At 49.4% G+C, this 6000-nt stretch overlaps 1 protein-coding gene across 6 annotated transcripts in view; it reads left to right on the top strand.

The window, feature by feature from the left end:
- The first annotated feature begins 1865 nt into the window (after positions 1-1865).
- The window catches only part of ZMYM5 (zinc finger MYM-type containing 5), a 123287-nt gene continuing 119152 nt past the window's right edge, over positions 1866-6000 (top strand). For 2 of the 6 annotated variants that reach the window (XM_058547799.1, XM_058547800.1), the window contains exons 1-2: positions 2698-3160; positions 3564-3674. The gene's annotated coding sequence lies outside the window, so the exon portion shown is untranslated. Of the gene's footprint in view, positions 2018-2145; positions 2312-2691; positions 3161-3563; positions 3675-6000 lie in introns of those variants that run through there. The other 4 variants (XM_058547796.1, XM_058547795.1, XM_058547797.1 and 1 more) reach the window with 4 other exon arrangements.

Here is a 6000-nt window from a genome sequence, read left to right as displayed (position 1 = left end):
CTCCGGCCATGCTGAGGCCACGTCCCACATACAGCAACTAGAAGGATGTGCAGCTATGACATATAACTATCTACTGGGGCTTTGGGGGGGAAAATAAATAAATAAATAAAATTATATTATAAAGTCTCTGATGGACCTTTAAATTTTTTCAATAGAGCTTTTCTGTATTAACTCAGTGATTAAAATGTTGGCATTACGTTTTGTTATTTCATATATTTCCAAGTAATAATTGAGGACTTAAAAAACAAAAATCTTGGTGACGTTAGGAATGTCCATGAAATACAGCATTATGTATAAAAAACTACACAGGCCTCTCAATCTATGAACATGCTTTTGTCTTAGATGATTTGTGTCTGTCACTAAATAAACCTGTGTCTTTACCATACCCCAGAAGAAGTAAAGTGCGCACAATCTGTTAAAACAAAACAACACAAAATCTTGTTATCTGTGTTTCCAGAGGTTGACCATATAGTGTTTCACCAACTTCTGTTAAACCCACCAGCATCCGTTGTAATCCCACTAACAACCGCTAGGGTGAGACGAAAGAGGCCTCACTTTCGTCTTAACGTGGAATCTTGGAAATGGCACAGCACCATGACGTGCGCCGAAGACGTAGGTGTAGACGATAAACAAAAGAGAAGCCCCACGGTGGATGTGGCGTCTCGGTGCACGGCCGCCCCGGGGCGCGCGGCAGCAGTCTGCACCTTCGCTCCGCTCTCCGCAGCGGGGCCGGCCCCGGGGGGGGGGGGGGGCGAAGCGATTGAGCAGACTGTGGAGTGGAGCCTCCATCAACCGTTGAGGACCAGGAGATGGTGGAAGGCGGTGGAGAGGCTGGGTAGAGGCTGGGGGAGGGCAACCGAAAGAGGCTGCGGAGGAGGAAGACGGCAGCGCCGACGGACACCCCGAGGGGAGGCTTCAGCCCTTCCAGCAGGCGGGAGCCCAGCTCCAGGGGAGCCCGCAGCTTCCTCCATCTTGGTTGATGGAGGCGGGCAGCGGCGTTTGGGTCTCTCCACCGTCGCGCCTGTCCCCCAGGGCCCCTTGGATGCAGATGTTGGAGGCAGGGGCTGTTCCCTCCGCCGAATGGCGGAGTCCAGTTGGGGCTTCCTGGGGACAAGTTTGCCAGCCCCACGGGGTTTGGTTTTGAATTGGTCCCAAGTTCCCACGGCAGTCCCGACAAAATGGAGGACGTCGTCTCCTCCAGCAGCCATGACGGGAGGTGGGGGGACAATTCCCCACGGGGGTGAGGCGAGGGTGGAAGTGCTTCCACTCTCCTCCGAACGTTCGGGAATCCACTTCACCTGCTGACCCAACCTCCCACTTTGCCTCGCTCCAGCCCCTGTCCGGGCTCGCCCCTCATGGGGGGGCTTCAAGGAGCTGGACAGGGAGGGCGTTGGGGACATCGAGGCCGCGTCTCTCCTCGGGCAGGGTCGTTGGGAGCCGCTGCAGCGGCCTGGGCGCCCAGGCCCGAGCGAGGGCAGGCGGCCCTGCCCTCAGTCTCTCGGGCTGTTCCAGGCCCCGGAGAGCCCCCTCACCCCGGCCCCCAGGGACCGAGCCCGCGGCCGGTGCAACGGGCAGCGAAGCTCGGGCTGCCTGACCCTGACGGACCCAGGGGTGGGGGCGGGGTAGGAGGCGGGGGTAAGGAGGGAGGGGACGCGGCTGAGAGCGGAGGGCTGGCGGCGGGGGTGGGGGGGAGTGGGAGGGAAACGCCGGGGGTGTGGCCTGCGCCTGATGGACAGCCTCGCGGGCCACCCCCTCGAGGGGCGTCCTGAAGGAAGGCAGAGATAGCCAATGGACGTGCCTGAGGCGCCCCGGCCCGCCCTCCCCCCCAGCCAATGGGGACGTGGAGGGCGGGGCCTCCCCGGGCTCGGCCGCGCCGCCTCCTCCTCCGCCTTCTCCGCCTCCTCCTCCTCACCGGCGCTAAACCCGGGACTGGACCGAGCGGAGTTGTGCGTGTTGCCGAAGGGGGGGTGGGCCGGGGGAGGGGAGGTTCGTTCCGCGGAGCCGCAGCCAGAACCGGGTGAGGCTTATCCCCGGGGTCTCTCCAGTCCAGGTCCGCCGATTGTGGGGGTGGCCGGGAGCAGCGCAGCCTCCGGAGGAGGAGGCGGAGGCGGAGGGGACGGGGGAGGCGGAGATGGGTGAGGGCAGCCTCCGGAGCCTCCCACCGACCCAGGATTAATACCCCGCGGCGCGGCTGCCGTCGCCGCTGCCGCGTCGGGGCCTCGGGGGCTGCTCTGGGCTCCGCTCATGTCAGAGGCGCCTTCGCGTGCGGCCCGAAGGGCTGCGAGAGTGAGGGCGAGGCCGGGAGGGCTGGGTGAGGCGGACGCCAGAGGCGGGAGTTGCCCGGGCCGGGGGTTGCCCGGGCCGGGGCGGTGGGAGGTCGCGGGGTGTTTTTCCTTTCTTTCTTGCGGGGGGGGCGGGGAGGGGTGCCTCAGTTCGTTCTCCCGCTCTCGGGGCTGCGCTCCCACCCTCTCCGCCGTGGCCCGAGGTCCCCAAGTTTTTCGGGGCGAGGGTGCTGCCTCCTGCCCCACCGGGTCCCCTCCTTCGCGCCTCTTCTCCCCGGCGTTTCGCGTCTTGTACTCTTCACGTCTTTTTTGGGCGAGTTTCTAATGGCGGACGAGGAGGCAGCGCTGCCGGTCGCCGACTGCAGTTGGGGGGGCAAGTCTCGGACCCAGGGCGACTGCTTGGGGCAAATAGGGGTGATTTCAGCCCAGCGGCGACGGGAGCCGCCCCTTACCTCCAGTTCGGCGCCCGGAGTGACGGGGATGACGCTGGGTGGGCAAATTTAGGAGGAAATACAATTCTCCTGCTGGCGTCGAGGCAACGTTTGCCCTTCCCCCTCTCCCTTCCCGGGAGCAGGCTTGGTGCTCACCTCCGCCCCCCACTTTTGTAGTTTAAAGAAACACATTTACTGTTGTCCAGTCGTGGTCCCTTTCGTGTTTTTTTAACCCGGTTTGCGCACTGCTTTGAGGTGGGGGAGGGTAGAAGAGCGCGGAAACTCCTTGACTTCTTAGCCCTTTGCTTCCTCCCTTTGGGTTAGGAGTTGGTGCTGCGTCTGTAACTAAATCATTTTTTCTCTTTACTCTCATTTTAGGACCGGGAATCACCTTTAGGCCAATCTGGTGAAGCTTTGGCAGAAATTAAGGAGGAAAACATTTCTTTTGTGAGTCATTTTACCCCGCTTTTCTGTTTAATAAACTTAGCGAAGTAGTACGGTGTTGTTCTGTGGGGTTTACTTTTCTGTTGTCTTGAAGGCAAAGAGCTGATTGCTTGGGTGGACCCTGTCCTCAGAGCCAAGCCAGAGTAATCCGTGGGAAACCACTGGGAGTGGGTGCTTTTATTCACACCACTGGTATTCTCCAGAGTTCCAGAATAGGACTTGTAGCTTTATTTTTTAAATGCTTTACATTTAACTTTCTTTCTTTTCCAATGGATAGAAATATTTTTTTTCTTTGCTGTCGGGTTAAAAAAAAGCCACTGAATCTTATCTTGTTTTACTGTTGACAAAGAGTATTTTTTTGTATGTCTTATGTTTGAGGAAAATTTATATTTATGTACCCTGACAGTCCTCCAGCTAGCATCACAGCAGGAGATACATAATCTAGTTGTCACACTAGTGGTGATTCTACCAAGGACCACTGAATTGGTAGTGACAGCCTGATCCCTCCATTATGAAGGTAATGTGTCTTTTCCTTGTTACTAGAAAGTAATCTTTGTGGTGTTCATTTTGGAACAATAAAATGCCCGGGTCTCTGTCAGCTATTCAGTTAATGGTTTTAACACCAGTCTTTGCCTAAATCAATTTTATTAGGAGTCTCAAATTGACGATTTTTTGAAAAAACACCTCTAATTGTACATTTATTATTTGGGATTCTGTACAATCTTAGATCCTGCCTATTTTATCCTTTCAAGCTGATCAGTTTTCCATTGCTCATCAAAAAGAACCTTGTGATTAGTTTATCTCCTGTAGTGGTGTTCTTGCCTTCGCTTTGCCCTTGTTGCTGCTTGCCAGACTTGGCTTTGCACTTATTCTATTTTGCTTCACAGTACACCTCTTTAGTTAGTTAGACCTAGGACAACGTGTCAGGATGTACGGTGCTATGTCTAGCTTTTAGGAATGGATATTGTTTCAACTGGGTAATTTTCATAGGGTAGCTGAAGTGGTGATATTTCACATTCTGTGGTAGTTTTGTGCTATGATGGGATGTGGGTATGGTTCTAGTGCTATGATGGGCTTCATAGGGAAAGGGAACTAGTGGGGACCTAGAAGACTGACAGGGTAACAAGTCAGTGACTCAATTATTATCACTTAGAAAAGCCGTTGTTCTCACCAGAGTGTTCCTAGGGTATTTGCAGCATGATGTAGTACAAAGGACTGGGTTTTAGTGTCGGCCAGAATGAGGTTCATATTTGTGCTCTCTTAATTGCTTTGGCAAGTGCAAACTAAATAAGGGTGAGTAAATAAACCTTTATTATGCACATTTATAAATGCATATTTTGTTAGTTAAATGCACTTTTATTAGGCACTTTTTTTTTTTTTTATCAGCCCTGAGCTAACATCCATTGCCAATCCTCCTCTTTTTGCTGAGGAAGATTGGCCCTGAGCTAACATCTGTGCCCATCCTCTATTTTTTTATATGTGGGACTCCTGGCGTAGCATGGGCTGATAAGCAGTGGGTAGATCCATGCCCAGGATCCGAACCTGCAAACCCCAGTCTGCCAAAGTAGAGTGTGTGAACTTAACCACTATGCCACTGGGCCGGCCCCTAGGCACATTTTTTATAAGTGAGTAAATTATGTCTGTCTTCCAAAGATTGCTATAAAGATTGAAATGAGTATAAAATATAGGTAAATATTTAAGATTAATTTGACGCTTGTTGAAATCCTAGGATATAGGCAAAGTATGTGCCCGAATACCTTCTCATGGGAGAAGGATTTAACATTTTTTGTACTCTTTAACATGGTCCAGGCAGAGGCTAGGGACTTGCATGTCCAGTTATCTCAATAAAAACCTGTGAGTCATGTATTATCCCCATTTATAGTTTATAGTTTAGAAAACTAAAACTCAATAAGGTGAAGTAATTTGCTCAGTGCCACACAGCTAATTAGCTAAACCGTAATCTTTTCTGTTTTTGGATAATATTGTAGAAGTAATCAAAACTTTTCTGTAATCTTGTGTTTATGGAATTAAGAAAGTGTTTAATGGTTAAATTATATACTTTGAGGAGTGGTTTAACTTTTTTATAATCTGGGATTTGAAAGCAGGTGAATACTTAATCTGTTTTTCAGAGGTAGATGATTGCAATGAGCTTAGCATAAAGAATGCCCTTTCTGTTTTCTTTGAGAAGATTAACATAGGACCTAGCAGCCACCAGAGGATACTATGGAGTCAGCTATAGCTCTTTTCCAGAAACTATTCTTTTCTCTTTTAGGTTTATTCAGATAGAGAAAGGACTGAGAGAATACGTGTATAATGAATTCTTATATTTCATAGCTCAATTTATGCTGAATTATTGCCTGTTTCCTTTGAAAATCAACCATATAATAAGCTTACTGGATAAGTGTTAACCATGATTTCAATTTTTGTGTTTCTTTTATAACCCTTTTAAACTGGTCCCTTAGATTTGTTATTTCTTTATCTTTGAAATAAATTTATTTGAATGTTGATTTTGTTTTAATGGATTCACTCATCTTAATAAAAGATAAGTAATTTTTAAAAATTGTTTTATACATTAATTGCATATAATGTAATGGTATGAAATAAATTCTAGAGTCAAGATTTCTTGGATTTGAATCCTAACTACCCTTTCCAGTGACGGAGACTTGGGCAGGTTAAGCAGATTACTTTCTTCTTGAGTCTTAGTTTCCTAATGGGGAAAGTAGGAAAAAGAATAGTCCCTACTTCACTTACATAAGCATTAATTGAATTAATATATTTAATGGCATAGCACCTATTAAGAGTAAATGTTATCTATTACATGACTATAACTATTATCAATTAAA

This window comes from Diceros bicornis, chromosome 9, assembly GCF_020826845.1.
Source record: "Diceros bicornis minor isolate mBicDic1 chromosome 9, mDicBic1.mat.cur, whole genome shotgun sequence".
NCBI lineage: Eukaryota > Metazoa > Chordata > Mammalia > Perissodactyla > Rhinocerotidae > Diceros > Diceros bicornis.
This window is presented reverse-complemented; position numbering and strand designations above follow the sequence as displayed.